A 15,570-nucleotide genomic window follows, 5' to 3' on the forward strand; every position below is an offset into this window, starting at 1 on the left:
AAGCCGCGTCGGCCAGTCCGACGTCTTAGGAATCTAGCGCTTCTTTGTCTGCATCTGCCAATAGATGACTTGACTGAGATTCTCTAGCTCGCGTGTTACGCCCCCTTCGGTTTTGGCTAGGAATAAGAGGGGCGGGGCTTCTCGGAGGTAGTGTGGCCGAGTGGTCTAAGGCGCTGGATTTAGGCTCCAGTCTCTGTGGAGGCGTGGGTTCGAATCCCACCACTGCCAGCGAAGCTTTTGTGAAGATGTTGGCTCGGTCCATCCTTGGAAAAGCGCTGTGTTGAAAATGTCTGTGGCAAGACCTTGCGTGTACGATGTTGGTGTAGTATCAATGAACGGCAGATGTCCTTGTGGTGGGCTTTTGTTAGACTGATTTCCACATCCTCTGTGTTCACTGGGCGTCTGTTTTATTAATTTTTCTAAAAGATCAGTTGCTTAGTAAATGATCTCAAAAGTTATATTGTTCTCACCAATGCAGTGCGGCACGAGGTTGACCCCAAATATGTCTGCCGATAGAAGAAGAAAAGCAGACACTTTAGCGTCCAAGTGGATAAACTATGCCGTTGCCATTGCAGTGCGAAAGCCGCACGAAGCCGGTAGCGTGGCCGAGCGGTCTAAGGCGCTGGATTAAGGCTCCAGTTTCTTCGGAGGCGTGGGTTCAAATCCCACCGCTGCCAAAGAAGGTTTTGAAGAAACCACCATCCAAGCTGTTGAGCAGCTTATACTCAACTTGCCGCCCTCTGTTGCTCTTTTCAACAGCAGCAACTTGGAAGAGTCGGCTTGACGTTTCTTCAATTCCTTCAAGTTCTCCAATATTCAAAGGGCGTAGGATGGCCCAAGCTGGCCGAACCAACGGAGAACACATCAAAAGAATGCCCAACACGCAGGCGGCCGTATAAAGCAAACCATAAAGCCGCGTCGGCCAGTCCGACGTCTTAGGAATCTAGCGCTTCTTTGTCTGCATCTGCCAATAGATGACTTGACTGAGATTCTCTAGCTCGCGTGTTACGCCCCCTTCGGTTTTGGCTAGGAATAAGAGGGGCGGGGCTTCTCGGAGGTAGTGTGGCCGAGTGGTCGAAGGCGCTGGATTTAGGCTCCAGTCTCTGTGGAGGCGTGGGTTCGAATCCCACCACTGCCAGCGAAGCTTTTGTGAAGATTTTGGCTCGGTCCATCCTTGGAAAAGCGCTGTGTTGAAAATGTCTGTGGCAAGACCTTGCGTGTACGATGTTGGTGTAGTATCAATGAACGGCAGATGTCCTTGTGGTGGGCTTTTGTTAGACTGATTTCCACATCCTCTGTGTTCACTGGGCGTCTGTTTTATTAATTTTTCTAAAAGATCAGTTGCTTAGTAAATGATCTCAAAAGTTATATTGTTCTCACCAATGCAGTGCGGCACGAGGTTGACCCCAAATATGTCCGCCGATAGAAGAAGAAAAGCAGACACTTTAGCGTCCAAGTGGATAAACTATGCCGTTGCCATTGCAGTGCGAAAGCCGCACGAAGCCGGTAGCGTGGCCGAGCGGTCTAAGGCGCTGGATTAAGGCTCCAGTCTCTTCGGAGGCGTGGGTTCAAATCCCACCGCTGCCAAAGAAGGTTTTGAAGAAACCACCATCCAAGCTGTTGAGCAGCTTATACTCAACTTGCCGCCCTCTGTTGCTCTTTTCAACAGCAGCAACTTGGAAGAGTCGGCTTGACGTTTCTTCAATTCCTTCAAGTTCTCCAATATTCAAAGGGCGTAGGATGGCCCAAGCTGGCCGAACCAACGGAGAACACATCAAAAGAATGCCCAACACGCAGGCGGCCGTATAAAGCAAACCATAAAGCCGCGTCGGCCAGTCCGACGTCTTAGGAATCTAGCGCTTCTTTGTCTGCATCTGCCAATAGATGACTTGACTGAGATTCTCTAGCTCGCGTGTTACGCCCCCTTCGGTTTTGGCTAGGAATAAGAGGGGCGGGGCTTCTCTGAGGTAGTGTGGCCGAGTGGTCTAAGGCGCTGGATTTAGGCTCCAGTCTCTGTGGAGGCGTGGGTTCGAATCCCACCACTGCCAGCGAAGCTTTTGTGAAGATGTTGGCTCGGTCCATCCTTGGAAAAGCGCTGTGTTGAAAATGTCTGTGGCAAGACCTTGCGTGTACGATGTTGGTGTAGTATCAATAAACGGCAGATGTCCTTGTGGTGGGCTTTTGTTAGACTGATTTCCACATCCTCTGTGTTCACTGGGCGTCTGTTTTATTAATTTTTCTAAAAGATCAGTTGCTTAGTAAATGATCTCAAAAGTTATATTGTTCTCACCAATGCAGTGCGGCACGAGGTTGACCCCAAATATGTCCGCCGATAGAAGAAGAAAAGCAGACACTTTAGCGTCCAAGTGGATAAACTATGCCGTTGCCATTGCAGTGCGAAAGCCGCACGAAGCCGGTAGCGTGGCCGAGTGGTCTAAGGCGCTGGATTAAGGCTCCAGTCTCTTCGGAGGCGTGGGTTCAAATCCCACCGCTGCCAAAGAAGGTTTTGAAGAAACCACCATCCAAGCTGTTGAGCAGCTTATACTCAACTTGCCGCCCTCTGTTGCTCTTTTCAACAGCAGCAACTTGGAAGAGTCGGCTTGACGTTTCTTCAATTCCTTCAAGTTCTCCAATATTCAAAGGGCGTAGGATGGCCCAAGCTGGCCGAACCAACGGAGAACACATCAAAAGAATGCCCAACACGCAGGCGGCCGTATAAAGCAAACCATAAAGCCGCGTCGGCCAGTCCGACGTCTTAGGAATCTAGCGCTTCTTTGTCTGCATCTGCCAATAGATGACTTGACTGAGATTCTCTAGCTCGCGTGTTACGCCCCCTTCGGTTTTGGCTAGGAATAAGAGGGGCGGGCCTTCTCGGAGGTAGTGTGGCCGAGTGGTCTAAGGCGCTGGATTTAGGCTCCAGTCTCTGTGGAGGCATGGGTTCGAATCCCACCACTGCCAGCGAAGCTTTTGTGAAGATGTTGGCTCGGTCCATCCTTGGAAAAGCGCTGTGTTGAAAATGTCTGTGGCAAGACCTTGCGTGTACGATGTTGGTGTAGTATCAATGAACGGCAGATGTCCTTGTGGTGGGCTTTTGTTAGACTGATTTCCACATCCTCTGTGTTCACTGGGCGTCTGTTTTATTAATTTTTGTAAAAGATCAGTTGCTTAGTAAATGATCTCAAAAGTTATATTGTTCTCACCAATGCAGTGCGGCACGAGGTTGACCCCAAATATGTCTGCCGATAGAAGAAGAAAAGTAGACACTTTAGTGTCCAAGTGGATAAACTATGCCGTTGCCATTGCAGTGCGAAAGCCGCACGAAGCCGGTAGCGTGGCCGAGCGGTCTAAGGCGCTGGATTAAGGCTCCAGTCTCTTCGGAGGCGTGGGTTCAAATCCCACCGCTGCCAAAGAAGGTTTTGAAGAAACCACCATCCAAGCTGTTGAGCAGCTTATACTCAACTTGCCGCCCTCTGTTGCTCTTTTCAACAGCAGCAACTTGGAAGAGTCGGCTTGACGTTTCTTCAATTCCTTCAAGTTCTCCAATATTCAAAGGGCGTAGGATGGCCCAAGCTGGCCGAACCAACGGAGAACACATCAAAAGAATGCCCAACACGCAGGCGGCCGTATAAAGCAAACCATAAAGCCGCGTCGGCCAGTCCGACGTCTTAGGAATCTAGCGCTTCTTTGTCTGCATCTGCCAATAGATGACTTGACTGAGATTCTCTAGCTCGCGTGTTACGCCCCCTTCGGTTTTGGCTAGGAATAAGAGGGGCGGGGCTTCTCTGAGGTAGTGTGGCCGAGTGGTCTAAGGCGCTGGATTTAGGCTCCAGTCTCTGTGGAGGCGTGGGTTTGAATCCCACCACTGCCAGCGAAGCTTTTGTGAAGATGTTGGCTCGGTCCATCCTTGGAAAAGCGCTGTGTTGAAAGTGTCTGTGGCAAGACCTTGCGTGTACGATGTTGGTGTAGTATCAATGAACGGCAGATGTCCTTGTGGTGGGCTTTTGTTAGACTGATTTCCACATCCTCTGTGTTCACTGGGCGTCTGTTTTATTAATTTTTCTAAAAGATCAGTTGCTTAGTAAATGATCTCAAAAGTTATATTGTTCTCACCAATGCAGTGCGGCACGAGGTTGACCCCAAATATGTCCGCCGATAGAAGAAGAAAAGCAGACACTTTAGCGTCCAAGTGGATAAACTATGCCGTTGCCATTGCAGTGCGAAAGCCGCACGAAGCCGGTAGCGTGGCCGAGCGGTCTAAGGCGCTGGATTAAGGCTCCAGTCTCTTCGGAGGCGTGGGTTCAAATCCCACCGCTGCCAAAGAAGGTTTTGAAGAAACCACCATCCAAGCTGTTGAGCAGCTTATACTCAACTTGCCGCCCTCTGTTGCTCTTTTCAACAGCAGCAACTTGGAAGAGTCGGCTTGACGTTTCTTCAATTCCTTCAAGTTCTCCAATATTCAAAGGGCGTAGGATGGCCCAAGCTGGCCGAACCAACGGAGAACACATCAAAAGAATGCCCAACACGCAGGCGGCCGTATAAAGCAAACCATAAAGCCGCGTCGGCCAGTCCGACGTCTTAGGAATCTAGCGCTTCTTTGTCTGCATCTGCCAATAGATGACTTGACTGAGATTCTCTAGCTCGCGTGTTACGCCCCCTTCGGTTTTGGCTAGGAATAAGAGGGGCGGGGCTTCTCTGAGGTAGTGTGGCCGAGTGGTCTAAGGCGCTGGATTTAGGCTCCAGTCTCTGTGGAGGCGTGGGTTCGAATCCCACCACTGCCAGCGAAGCTTTTGTGAAGATGTTGGCTCGGTCCATCCTTGGAAAAGCGCTGTGTTGAAAATGTCTGTGGCAAGACCTTGCGTGTACGATGTTGGTGTAGTATCAATGAACGGCAGATGTCCTTGTGGTGGGCTTTTGTTAGACTGATTTCCACATCCTCTGTGTTCACTGGGCGTCTGTTTTATTAATTTTTGTAAAAGATCAGTTGCTTAGTAAATGATCTCAAAAGTTATATTGTTCTCACCAATGCAGTGCGGCACGAGGTTGACCCCAAATATGTCTGCCGATAGAAGAAGAAAAGTAGACACTTTAGTGTCCAAGTGGATAAACTATGCCGTTGCCATTGCAGTGCGAAAGCCGCACGAAGCCGGTAGCGTGGCCGAGCGGTCTAAGGCGCTGGATTAAGGCTCCAGTCTCTTCGGAGGCGTGGGTTCAAATCCCACCGCTGCCAAAGAAGGTTTTGAAGAAACCACCATCCAAGCTGTTGAGCAGCTTATACTCAACTTGCCGCCCTCTGTTGCTCTTTTCAACAGCAGCAACTTGGAAGAGTCGGCTTGACGTTTCTTCAATTCCTTCAAGTTCTCCAATATTCAAAGGGCGTAGGATGGCCCAAGCTGGCCGAACCAACGGAGAACACATCAAAAGAATGCCCAACACGCAGGCGGCCGTATAAAGCAAACCATAAAGCCGCGTCGGCCAGTCCGACGTCTTAGGAATCTAGCGCTTCTTTGTCTGCATCTGCCAATAGATGACTTGACTGAGATTCTCTAGCTCGCGTGTTACGCCCCCTTCGGTTTTGGCTAGGAATAAGAGGGGCGGGGCTTCTCTGAGGTAGTGTGGCCGAGTGGTCTAAGGCGCTGGATTTAGGCTCCAGTCTCTGTGGAGGCGTGGGTTTGAATCCCACCACTGCCAGCGAAGCTTTTGTGAAGATGTTGGCTCGGTCCATCCTTGGAAAAGCGCTGTGTTGAAAGTGTCTGTGGCAAGACCTTGCGTGTACGATGTTGGTGTAGTATCAATGAACGGCAGATGTCCTTGTGGTGGGCTTTTGTTAGACTGATTTCCACATCCTCTGTGTTCACTGGGCGTCTGTTTTATTAATTTTTCTAAAAGATCAGTTGCTTAGTAAATGATCTCAAAAGTTATATTGTTCTCACCAATGCAGTGCGGCACGAGGTTGACCCCAAATATGTCCGCCGATAGAAGAAGAAAAGCAGACACTTTAGCGTCCAAGTGGATAAACTATGCCGTTGCCATTGCAGTGCGAAAGCCGCACGAAGCCGGTAGCGTGGCCGAGCGGTCTAAGGCGCTGGATTAAGGCTCCAGTCTCTTCGGAGGCGTGGGTTCAAATCCCACCGCTGCCAAAGAAGGTTTTGAAGAAACCACCATCCAAGCTGTTGAGCAGCTTATACTCAACTTGCCGCCCTCTGTTGCTCTTTTCAACAGCAGCAACTTGGAAGAGTCGGCTTGACGTTTCTTCAATTCCTTCAAGTTCTCCAATATTCAAAGGGCGTAGGATGGCCCAAGCTGGCCGAACCAACGGAGAACACATCAAAAGAATGCCCAACACGCAGGCGGCCGTATAAAGCAAACCATAAAGCCGCGTCGGCCAGTCCGACGTCTTAGGAATCTAGCGCTTCTTTGTCTGCATCTGCCAATAGATGACTTGACTGAGATTCTCTAGCTCGCGTGTTACGCCCCCTTCGGTTTTGGCTAGGAATAAGAGGGGCGGGGCTTCTCTGAGGTAGTGTGGCCGAGTGGTCTAAGGCGCTGGATTTAGGCTCCAGTCTCTGTGGAGGCGTGGGTTCGAATCCCACCACTGCCAGCGAAGCTTTTGTGAAGATGTTGGCTCGGTCCATCCTTGGAAAAGCGCTGTGTTGAAAATGTCTGTGGCAAGACCTTGCGTGTACGATGTTGGTGTAGTATCAATAAACGGCAGATGTCCTTGTGGTGGGCTTTTGTTAGACTGATTTCCACATCCTCTGTGTTCACTGGGCGTCTGTTTTATTAATTTTTCTAAAAGATCAGTTGCTTAGTAAATGATCTCAAAAGTTATATTGTTCTCACCAATGCAGTGCGGCACGAGGTTGACCCCAAATATGTCCGCCGATAGAAGAAGAAAAGCAGACACTTTAGCGTCCAAGTGGATAAACTATGCCGTTGCCATTGCAGTGCGAAAGCCGCACGAAGCCGGTAGCGTGGCCGAGTGGTCTAAGGCGCTGGATTAAGGCTCCAGTCTCTTCGGAGGCGTGGGTTCAAATCCCACCGCTGCCAAAGAAGGTTTTGAAGAAACCACCATCCAAGCTGTTGAGCAGCTTATACTCAACTTGCCGCCCTCTGTTGCTCTTTTCAACAGCAGCAACTTGGAAGAGTCGGCTTGACGTTTCTTCAATTCCTTCAAGTTCTCCAATATTCAAAGGGCGTAGGATGGCCCAAGCTGGCCGAACCAACGGAGAACACATCAAAAGAATGCCCAACACGCAGGCGGCCGTATAAAGCAAACCATAAAGCCGCGTCGGCCAGTCCGACGTCTTAGGAATCTAGCGCTTCTTTGTCTGCATCTGCCAATAGATGACTTGACTGAGATTCTCTAGCTCGCGTGTTACGCCCCCTTCGGTTTTGGCTAGGAATAAGAGGGGCGGGCCTTCTCGGAGGTAGTGTGGCCGAGTGGTCTAAGGCGCTGGATTTAGGCTCCAGTCTCTGTGGAGGCATGGGTTCGAATCCCACCACTGCCAGCGAAGCTTTTGTGAAGATGTTGGCTCGGTCCATCCTTGGAAAAGCGCTGTGTTGAAAATGTCTGTGGCAAGAGCTTGCGTGTACGATGTTGGTGTAGTATCAATGAACGGCAGATGTCCTTGTGGTGGGCTTTTGTTAGACTGATTTCCACATCCTCTGTGTTCACTGGGCGTCTGTTTTATTAATTTTTCTAAAAGATCAGTTGCTTAGTAAATGATCTCAAAAGTTATATTGTTCTCACCAATGCAGTGCGGCACGAGGTTGACCCCAAATATGTCCGCCGATAGAAGAAGAAAAGCAGACACTTTAGCGTCCAAGTGGATAAACTATGCCGTTGCCATTGCAGTGCGAAAGCCGCACGAAGCCGGTAGCGTGGCCGAGCGGTCTAAGGCGCTGGATTAAGGCTCCAGTCTCTTCGGAGGCGTGGGTTCAAATCCCACCGCTGCCAAAGAAGGTTTTGAAGAAACCACCATCCAAGCTGTTGAGCAGCTTATACTCAACTTGCCGCCCTCTGTTGCTCTTTTCAACAGCAGCAACTTGGAAGAGTCGGCTTGACGTTTCTTCAATTCCTTCAAGTTCTCCAATATTCAAAGGGCGTAGGATGGCCCAAGCTGGCCGAACCAACGGAGAACACATCAAAAGAATGCCCAACACGCAGGCGGCCGTATAAAGCAAACCATAAAGCCGCGTCGGCCAGTCCGACGTCTTAGGAATCTAGCGCTTCTTTGTCTGCATCTGCCAATAGATGACTTGACTGAGATTCTCTAGCTCGCGTGTTACGCCCCCTTCGGTTTTGGCTAGGAATAAGAGGGGCGGGGCTTCTCTGAGGTAGTGTGGCCGAGTGGTCTAAGGCGCTGGATTTAGGCTCCAGTCTCTGTGGAGGCGTGGGTTCGAATCCCACCACTGCCAGCGAAGCTTTTGTGAAGATGTTGGCTCGGTCCATCCTTGGAAAAGCGCTGTGTTGAAAATGTCTGTGGCAAGACCTTGCGTGTACGATGTTGGTGTAGTATCAATAAACGGCAGATGTCCTTGTGGTGGGCTTTTGTTAGACTGATTTCCACATCCTCTGTGTTCACTGGGCGTCTGTTTTATTAATTTTTCTAAAAGATCAGTTGCTTAGTAAATGATCTCAAAAGTTATATTGTTCTCACCAATGCAGTGCGGCACGAGGTTGACCCCAAATATGTCCGCCGATAGAAGAAGAAAAGCAGACACTTTAGCGTCCAAGTGGATAAACTATGCCGTTGCCATTGCAGTGCGAAAGCCGCACGAAGCCGGTAGCGTGGCCGAGTGGTCTAAGGCGCTGGATTAAGGCTCCAGTCTCTTCGGAGGCGTGGGTTCAAATCCCACCGCTGCCAAAGAAGGTTTTGAAGAAACCACCATCCAAGCTGTTGAGCAGCTTATACTCAACTTGCCGCCCTCTGTTGCTCTTTTCAACAGCAGCAACTTGGAAGAGTCGGCTTGACGTTTCTTCAATTCCTTCAAGTTCTCCAATATTCAAAGGGCGTAGGATGGCCCAAGCTGGCCGAACCAACGGAGAACACATCAAAAGAATGCCCAACACGCAGGCGGCCGTATAAAGCAAACCATAAAGCCGCGTCGGCCAGTCCGACGTCTTAGGAATCTAGCGCTTCTTTGTCTGCATCTGCCAATAGATGACTTGACTGAGATTCTCTAGCTCGCGTGTTACGCCCCCTTCGGTTTTGGCTAGGAATAAGAGGGGCGGGGCTTCTCGGAGGTAGTGTGGCCGAGTGGTCTAAGGCGCTGGATTTAGGCTCCAGTCTCTGTGGAGGCGTGGGTTTGAATCCCACCACTGCCAGCGAAGCTTTTGTGAAGATGTTGGCTCGGTCCATCCTTGGAAAAGCGCTGTGTTGAAAATGTCTGTGGCAAGACCTTGCGTGTACGATGTTGGTGTAGTATCAATGAACGGCAGATGTCCTTGTGGTGGGCTTTTGTTAGACTGATTTCCACATCCTCTGTGTTCACTGGGCGTCTGTTTTATTAATTTTTCTAAAAGATCAGTTGCTTAGTAAATGATCTCAAAAGTTATATTGTTCTCACCAATGCAGTGCGGCACGAGGTTGACCCCAAATATGTCCGCCGATAGAAGAAGAAAAGCAGACACTTTAGCGTCCAAGTGGATAAACTATGCCGTTGCCATTGCAGTGCGAAAGCCGCACGAAGCCGGTAGCGTGGCCGAGCGGTCTAAGGCGCTGGATTAAGGCTCCAGTCTCTTCGGAGGCGTGGGTTCAAATCCCACCGCTGCCAAAGAAGGTTTTGAAGAAACCACCATCCAAGCTGTTGAGCAGCTTATACTCAACTTGGCGCCCTCTGTTGCTCTTTTCAACAGCAGCAACTTGGAAGAGTCGGCTTGACGTTTCTTCAATTCCTTCAAGTTCTCCAATATTCAAAGGGCGTAGGATGGCCCAAGCTGGCCGAACCAACGGAGAACACATCAAAAGAATGCCCAACACGCAGGCGGCCGTATAAAGCAAACCATAAAGCCGCGTCGGCCAGTCCGACGTCTTAGGAATCTAGCGCTTCTTTGTCTGCATCTGCCAATAGATGACTTGACTGAGATTCTCTAGCTCGCGTGTTACGCCCCCTTCGGTTTTGGCTAGGAATAAGAGGGGCGGGGCTTCTCTGAGGTAGTGTGGCCGAGTGGTCTAAGGCGCTGGATTTAGGCTCCAGTCTCTGTGGAGGCGTGGGTTCGAATCCCACCACTGCCAGCGAAGCTTTTGTGAAGATGTTGGCTCGGTCCATCCTTGGAAAAGCGCTGTGTTGAAAATGTCTGTGGCAAGACCTTGCGTGTACGATGTTGGTGTAGTATCAATGAACGGCAGATGTCCTTGTGGTGGGCTTTTGTTAGACTGATTTCCACATCCTCTGTGTTCACTGGGCGTCTGTTTTATTAATTTTTCTAAAAGATCAGTTGCTTAGTAAATGATCTCAAAAGTTATATTGTTCTCACCAATGCAGTGCGGCACGAGGTTGACCCCAAATATGTCCGCCGATAGAAGAAGAAAAGCAGACACTTTAGCGTCCAAGTGGATAAACTATGCCGTTGCCATTGCAGTGCGAAAGCCGCACGAAGCCGGTAGCGTGGCCGAGCGGTCTAAGGCGCTGGATTAAGGCTCCAGTCTCTTCGGAGGCGTGGGTTCAAATCCCACCGCTGCCAAAGAAGGTTTTGAAGAAACCACCATCCAAGCTGTTGAGCAGCTTATACTCAACTTGCCGCCCTCTGTTGCTCTTTTCAACAGCAGCAACTTGGAAGAGTCGGCTTGACGTTTCTTCAATTCCTTCAAGTTCTCCAATATTCAAAGGGCGTAGGATGGCCCAAGCTGGCCGAACCAACGGAGAACACATCAAAAGAATGCCCAACACGCAGGCGGCCGTATAAAGCAAACCATAAAGCCGCGTCGGCCAGTCCGACGTCTTAGGAATCTAGCGCTTCTTTGTCTGCATCTGCCAATAGATGACTTGACTGAGATTCTCTAGCTCGCGTGTTACGCCCCCTTCGGTTTTGGCTAGGAATAAGAGGGGCGGGGCTTCTCGGAGGTAGTGTGGCCGAGTGGTCTAAGGCGCTGGATTTAGGCTCCAGTCTCTGTGGAGGCGTGGGTTCGAATCCCACCACTGCCAGCGAAGCTTTTGTGAAGATGTTGGCTCGGTCCATCCTTGGAAAAGCGCTGTGTTGAAAATGTCTGTGGCAAGACCTTGCGTGTACGATGTTGGTGTAGTATCAATGAACGGCAGATGTCCTTGTGGTGGGCTTTTGTTAGACTGATTTCCACATCCTCTGTGTTCACTGGGGGTCTGTTTTATTAATTTTTCTAAAAGATCAGTTGCTTAGTAAATGATCTCAAAAGTTATATTGTTCTCACCAATGCAGTGCGGCACGAGGTTGACCCCAAATATGTCCGCCGATAGAAGAAGAAAAGCAGACACTTTAGCGTCCAAGTGGATAAAATAAGCCGTTGCCATTGCAGTGCGAAAGCCAGACGAAGCCGGTAGCGTGGCCGAGCGGTCTAAGGCGCTGGATTAAGGCTCCAGTCTCTTCGGAGGCGTGGGTTCAAATCCCACCGCTGCCAAAGAAGGTTTTGAAGAAACCACCATCCAAGCTGTTGAGCAGCTTATACTCAACTTGCCGCCCTCTGTTGCTCTTTTCAACAGCAGCAACTTGGAAGAGTCGGCTTGACGTTTCTTCAATTCCTTCAAGTTCTCCAATATTCAAAGGGCGTAGGATGGCCCAAGCTGGCCGAACCAACGGAGAACACATCAAAAGAATGCCCAACACGCAGGCGGCCGTATAAAGCAAACCATAAAGCCGCGTCGGCCAGTCCGACGTCTTAGGAATCTAGCGCTTCTTTGTCTGCATCTGCCAATAGATGACTTGACTGAGATTCTCTAGCTCGCGTGTTACGCCCCCTTCGGTTTTGGCTAGGAATAAGAGGGGCGGGGCTTCTCTGAGGTAGTGTGGCCGAGTGGTCTAAGGCGCTGGATTTAGGCTCCAGTCTCTGTGGAGGCGTGGGTTCGAATCCCACCACTGCCAGCGAAGCTTTTGTGAAGATGTTGGCTCGGTCCATCCTTGGAAAAGCGCTGTGTTGAAAATGTCTGTGGCAAGACCTTGCGTGTACGATGTTGGTGTAGTATCAATAAACGGCAGATGTCCTTGTGGTGGGCTTTTGTTAGACTGATTTCCACATCCTCTGTGTTCACTGGGCGTCTGTTTTATTAATTTTTCTAAAAGATCAGTTGCTTAGTAAATGATCTCAAAAGTTATATTGTTCTCACCAATGCAGTGCGGCACGAGGTTGACCCCAAATATGTCCGCCGATAGAAGAAGAAAAGCAGACACTTTAGCGTCCAAGTGGATAAACTATGCCGTTGCCATTGCAGTGCGAAAGCCGCACGAAGCCGGTAGCGTGGCCGAGTGGTCTAAGGCGCTGGATTAAGGCTCCAGTCTCTTCGGAGGCGTGGGTTCAAATCCCACCGCTGCCAAAGAAGGTTTTGAAGAAACCACCATCCAAGCTGTTGAGCAGCTTATACTCAACTTGCCGCCCTCTGTTGCTCTTTTCAACAGCAGCAACTTGGAAGAGTCGGCTTGACGTTTCTTCAATTCCTTCAAGTTCTCCAATATTCAAAGGGCGTAGGATGGCCCAAGCTGGCCGAACCAACGGAGAACACATCAAAAGAATGCCCAACACGCAGGCGGCCGTATAAAGCAAACCATAAAGCCGCGTCGGCCAGTCCGACGTCTTAGGAATCTAGCGCTTCTTTGTCTGCATCTGCCAATAGATGACTTGACTGAGATTCTCTAGCTCGCGTGTTACGCCCCCTTCGGTTTTGGCTAGGAATAAGAGGGGCGGGCCTTCTCGGAGGTAGTGTGGCCGAGTGGTCTAAGGCGCTGGATTTAGGCTCCAGTCTCTGTGGAGGCATGGGTTCGAATCCCACCACTGCCAGCGAAGCTTTTGTGAAGATGTTGGCTCGGTCCATCCTTGGAAAAGCGCTGTGTTGAAAATGTCTGTGGCAAGACCTTGCGTGTACGATGTTGGTGTAGTATCAATGAACGGCAGATGTCCTTGTGGTGGGCTTTTGTTAGACTGATTTCCACATCCTCTGTGTTCACTGGGCGTCTGTTTTATTAATTTTTGTAAAAGATCAGTTGCTTAGTAAATGATCTCAAAAGTTATATTGTTCTCACCAATGCAGTGCGGCACGAGGTTGACCCCAAATATGTCTGCCGATAGAAGAAGAAAAGTAGACACTTTAGCGTCCAAGTGGATAAACTATGCCGTTGCCATTGCAGTGCGAAAGCCGCACGAAGCCGGTAGCGTGGCCGAGCGGTCTAAGGCGCTGGATTAAGGCTCCAGTCTCTTCGGAGGCGTGGGTTCAAATCCCACCGCTGCCAAAGAAGGTTTTGAAGAAACCACCATCCAAGCTGTTGAGCAGCTTATACTCAACTTGCCGCCCTCTGTTGCTCTTTTCAACAGCAGCAACTTGGAAGAGTCGGCTTGACGTTTCTTCAATTCCTTCAAGTTCTCCAATATTCAAAGGGCGTAGGATGGCCCAAGCTGGCCGAACCAACGGAGAACACATCAAAAGAATGCCCAACACGCAGGCGGCCGTATAAAGCAAACCATAAAGCCGCGTCGGCCAGTCCGACGTCTTAGGAATCTAGCGCTTCTTTGTCTGCATCTGCCAATAGATGACTTGACTGAGATTCTCTAGCTCGCGTGTTACGCCCCCTTCGGTTTTGGCTAGGAATAAGAGGGGCGGGGCTTCTCGGAGGTAGTGTGGCCGAGTGGTCTAAGGCGCTGGATTTAGGCTCCAGTCTCTGTGGAGGCGTGGGTTCGAATCCCACCACTGCCAGCGAAGCTTTTGTGAAGATGTTGGCTCGGTCCATCCTTGGAAAAGCGCTGTGTTGAAAATGTCTGTGGCAAGACCTTGCGTGTACGATGTTGGTGTAGTATCAATGAACGGCAGATGTCCTTGTGGTGGGCTTTTGTTAGACTGATTTCCACATCCTCTGTGTTCACTGGGCGTCTGTTTTATTAATTTTTCTAAAAGATCAGTTGCTTAGTAAATGATCTCAAAAGTTATATTGTTCTCACCAATGCAGTGCGGCACGAGGTTGACCCCAAATATGTCCGCCGATAGAAGAAGAAAAGCAGACACTTTAGCGTCCAAGTGGATAAACTATGCCGTTGCCATTGCAGTGCGAAAGCCGCACGAAGCCGGTAGCGTGGCCGAGCGGTCTAAGGCGCTGGATTAAGGCTCCAGTCTCTTCGGAGGCGTGGGTTCAAATCCCACCGCTGCCAAAGAAGGTTTTGAAGAAACCACCATCCAAGCTGTTGAGCAGCTTATACTCAACTTGGCGCCCTCTGTTGCTCTTTTCAACAGCAGCAACTTGGAAGAGTCGGCTTGACGTTTCTTCAATTCCTTCAAGTTCTCCAATATTCAAAGGGCGTAGGATGGCCCAAGCTGGCCGAACCAACGGAGAACACATCAAAAGAATGCCCAACACGCAGGCGGCCGTATAAAGCAAACCATAAAGCCGCGTCGGCCAGTCCGACGTCTTAGGAATCTAGCGCTTCTTTGTCTGCATCTGCCAATAGATGACTTGACTGAGATTCTCTAGCTCGCGTGTTACGCCCCCTTCGGTTTTGGCTAGGAATAAGAGGGGCGGGGCTTCTCTGAGGTAGTGTGGCCGAGTGGTCTAAGGCGCTGGATTTAGGCTCCAGTCTCTGTGGAGGCGTGGGTTCGAATCCCACCACTGCCAGCGAAGCTTTTGTGAAGATGTTGGCTCGGTCCATCCTTGGAAAAGCGCTGTGTTGAAAATGTCTGTGGCAAGACCTTGCGTGTACGATGTTGGTGTAGTATCAATGAACGGCAGATGTCCTTGTGGTGGGCTTTTGTTAGACTGATTTCCACATCCTCTGTGTTCACTGGGCGTCTGTTTTATTAATTTTTCTAAAAGATCAGTTGCTTAGTAAATGATCTCAAAAGTTATATTGTTCTCACCAATGCAGTGCGGCACGAGGTTGACCCCAAATATGTCCGCCGATAGAAGAAGAAAAGCAGACACTTTAGCGTCCAAGTGGATAAACTATGCCGTTGCCATTGCAGTGCGAAAGCCGCACGAAGCCGGTAGCGTGGCCGAGCGGTCTAAGGCGCTGGATTAAGGCTCCAGTCTCTTCGGAGGCGTGGGTTCAAATCCCACCGCTGCCAAAGAAGGTTTTGAAGAAACCACCATCCAAGCTGTTGAGCAGCTTATACTCAACTTGCCGCCCTCTGTTGCTCTTTTCAACAGCAGCAACTTGGAAGAGTCGGCTTGACGTTTCTTCAATTCCTTCAAGTTCTCCAATATTCAAAGGGCGTAGGATGGCCCAAGCTGGCCGAACCAACGGAGAACACATCAAAAGAATGCCCAACACGCAGGCGGCCGTATAAAGCAAACCATAAAGCCGCGTCGGCCAGTCCGACGTCTTAGGAATCTAGCGCTTCTTTGTCTGCATCTGCCAATAGATGACTTGACTGAGATTCTCTAGCTCGCGTGTTACG

At 50.0% G+C, this 15,570-nt stretch overlaps 27 non-coding genes across 27 annotated transcripts; all 27 read left to right on the top strand.

The window, feature by feature from the left end:
• The first annotated feature begins 146 nt into the window (after window positions 1-146).
• trnal-uag (transfer RNA leucine (anticodon UAG)) lies at window positions 147-228 on the top strand. Its single transcript has one exon. It is a non-coding gene; the product is annotated as a tRNA-Leu (tRNA).
• Window positions 229-1,056: 828 nt separating this feature from the next.
• trnal-uag (transfer RNA leucine (anticodon UAG)) lies at window positions 1,057-1,138 on the top strand. The gene has a single exon. It is a non-coding gene; the product is annotated as a tRNA-Leu (tRNA).
• A 367-nt stretch (window positions 1,139-1,505) lies between these two features.
• trnal-aag (transfer RNA leucine (anticodon AAG)) lies at window positions 1,506-1,587 on the top strand. Its single transcript has one exon. It is a non-coding gene; the product is annotated as a tRNA-Leu (tRNA).
• Window positions 1,588-1,966: 379 nt separating this feature from the next.
• On the top strand, window positions 1,967-2,048 carry trnal-uag (transfer RNA leucine (anticodon UAG)). Its single transcript has one exon. It is a non-coding gene; the product is annotated as a tRNA-Leu (tRNA).
• A 367-nt stretch (window positions 2,049-2,415) lies between these two features.
• trnal-aag (transfer RNA leucine (anticodon AAG)) lies at window positions 2,416-2,497 on the top strand. The gene has a single exon. It is a non-coding gene; the product is annotated as a tRNA-Leu (tRNA).
• An 828-nt stretch (window positions 2,498-3,325) lies between these two features.
• Window positions 3,326-3,407, top strand: trnal-aag (transfer RNA leucine (anticodon AAG)). The gene has a single exon. It is a non-coding gene; the product is annotated as a tRNA-Leu (tRNA).
• An 828-nt stretch (window positions 3,408-4,235) lies between these two features.
• On the top strand, window positions 4,236-4,317 carry trnal-aag (transfer RNA leucine (anticodon AAG)). The gene has a single exon. It is a non-coding gene; the product is annotated as a tRNA-Leu (tRNA).
• A 379-nt stretch (window positions 4,318-4,696) lies between these two features.
• trnal-uag (transfer RNA leucine (anticodon UAG)) lies at window positions 4,697-4,778 on the top strand. The gene has a single exon. It is a non-coding gene; the product is annotated as a tRNA-Leu (tRNA).
• Window positions 4,779-5,145: 367 nt separating this feature from the next.
• trnal-aag (transfer RNA leucine (anticodon AAG)) lies at window positions 5,146-5,227 on the top strand. Its single transcript has one exon. It is a non-coding gene; the product is annotated as a tRNA-Leu (tRNA).
• Window positions 5,228-6,055: 828 nt separating this feature from the next.
• On the top strand, window positions 6,056-6,137 carry trnal-aag (transfer RNA leucine (anticodon AAG)). The gene has a single exon. It is a non-coding gene; the product is annotated as a tRNA-Leu (tRNA).
• Window positions 6,138-6,516: 379 nt separating this feature from the next.
• Window positions 6,517-6,598, top strand: trnal-uag (transfer RNA leucine (anticodon UAG)). Its single transcript has one exon. It is a non-coding gene; the product is annotated as a tRNA-Leu (tRNA).
• Window positions 6,599-6,965: 367 nt separating this feature from the next.
• Window positions 6,966-7,047, top strand: trnal-aag (transfer RNA leucine (anticodon AAG)). The gene has a single exon. It is a non-coding gene; the product is annotated as a tRNA-Leu (tRNA).
• Window positions 7,048-7,875: 828 nt separating this feature from the next.
• Window positions 7,876-7,957, top strand: trnal-aag (transfer RNA leucine (anticodon AAG)). The gene has a single exon. It is a non-coding gene; the product is annotated as a tRNA-Leu (tRNA).
• A 379-nt stretch (window positions 7,958-8,336) lies between these two features.
• Window positions 8,337-8,418, top strand: trnal-uag (transfer RNA leucine (anticodon UAG)). Its single transcript has one exon. It is a non-coding gene; the product is annotated as a tRNA-Leu (tRNA).
• A 367-nt stretch (window positions 8,419-8,785) lies between these two features.
• On the top strand, window positions 8,786-8,867 carry trnal-aag (transfer RNA leucine (anticodon AAG)). Its single transcript has one exon. It is a non-coding gene; the product is annotated as a tRNA-Leu (tRNA).
• Window positions 8,868-9,695: 828 nt separating this feature from the next.
• On the top strand, window positions 9,696-9,777 carry trnal-aag (transfer RNA leucine (anticodon AAG)). The gene has a single exon. It is a non-coding gene; the product is annotated as a tRNA-Leu (tRNA).
• Window positions 9,778-10,156: 379 nt separating this feature from the next.
• On the top strand, window positions 10,157-10,238 carry trnal-uag (transfer RNA leucine (anticodon UAG)). Its single transcript has one exon. It is a non-coding gene; the product is annotated as a tRNA-Leu (tRNA).
• A 367-nt stretch (window positions 10,239-10,605) lies between these two features.
• Window positions 10,606-10,687, top strand: trnal-aag (transfer RNA leucine (anticodon AAG)). The gene has a single exon. It is a non-coding gene; the product is annotated as a tRNA-Leu (tRNA).
• Window positions 10,688-11,066: 379 nt separating this feature from the next.
• trnal-uag (transfer RNA leucine (anticodon UAG)) lies at window positions 11,067-11,148 on the top strand. Its single transcript has one exon. It is a non-coding gene; the product is annotated as a tRNA-Leu (tRNA).
• A 367-nt stretch (window positions 11,149-11,515) lies between these two features.
• trnal-aag (transfer RNA leucine (anticodon AAG)) lies at window positions 11,516-11,597 on the top strand. Its single transcript has one exon. It is a non-coding gene; the product is annotated as a tRNA-Leu (tRNA).
• Window positions 11,598-11,976: 379 nt separating this feature from the next.
• On the top strand, window positions 11,977-12,058 carry trnal-uag (transfer RNA leucine (anticodon UAG)). Its single transcript has one exon. It is a non-coding gene; the product is annotated as a tRNA-Leu (tRNA).
• Window positions 12,059-12,425: 367 nt separating this feature from the next.
• Window positions 12,426-12,507, top strand: trnal-aag (transfer RNA leucine (anticodon AAG)). The gene has a single exon. It is a non-coding gene; the product is annotated as a tRNA-Leu (tRNA).
• Window positions 12,508-13,335: 828 nt separating this feature from the next.
• On the top strand, window positions 13,336-13,417 carry trnal-aag (transfer RNA leucine (anticodon AAG)). The gene has a single exon. It is a non-coding gene; the product is annotated as a tRNA-Leu (tRNA).
• Window positions 13,418-13,796: 379 nt separating this feature from the next.
• On the top strand, window positions 13,797-13,878 carry trnal-uag (transfer RNA leucine (anticodon UAG)). The gene has a single exon. It is a non-coding gene; the product is annotated as a tRNA-Leu (tRNA).
• A 367-nt stretch (window positions 13,879-14,245) lies between these two features.
• On the top strand, window positions 14,246-14,327 carry trnal-aag (transfer RNA leucine (anticodon AAG)). The gene has a single exon. It is a non-coding gene; the product is annotated as a tRNA-Leu (tRNA).
• A 379-nt stretch (window positions 14,328-14,706) lies between these two features.
• Window positions 14,707-14,788, top strand: trnal-uag (transfer RNA leucine (anticodon UAG)). The gene has a single exon. It is a non-coding gene; the product is annotated as a tRNA-Leu (tRNA).
• Window positions 14,789-15,155: 367 nt separating this feature from the next.
• trnal-aag (transfer RNA leucine (anticodon AAG)) lies at window positions 15,156-15,237 on the top strand. Its single transcript has one exon. It is a non-coding gene; the product is annotated as a tRNA-Leu (tRNA).
• The last annotated feature ends 333 nt before the right edge of the window (window positions 15,238-15,570 follow it).

The sequence above is a fragment of the Hoplias malabaricus genome, chromosome 3, assembly GCF_029633855.1.
Source record: "Hoplias malabaricus isolate fHopMal1 chromosome 3, fHopMal1.hap1, whole genome shotgun sequence".
Classification (NCBI taxonomy): domain Eukaryota; kingdom Metazoa; phylum Chordata; class Actinopteri; order Characiformes; family Erythrinidae; genus Hoplias; species Hoplias malabaricus.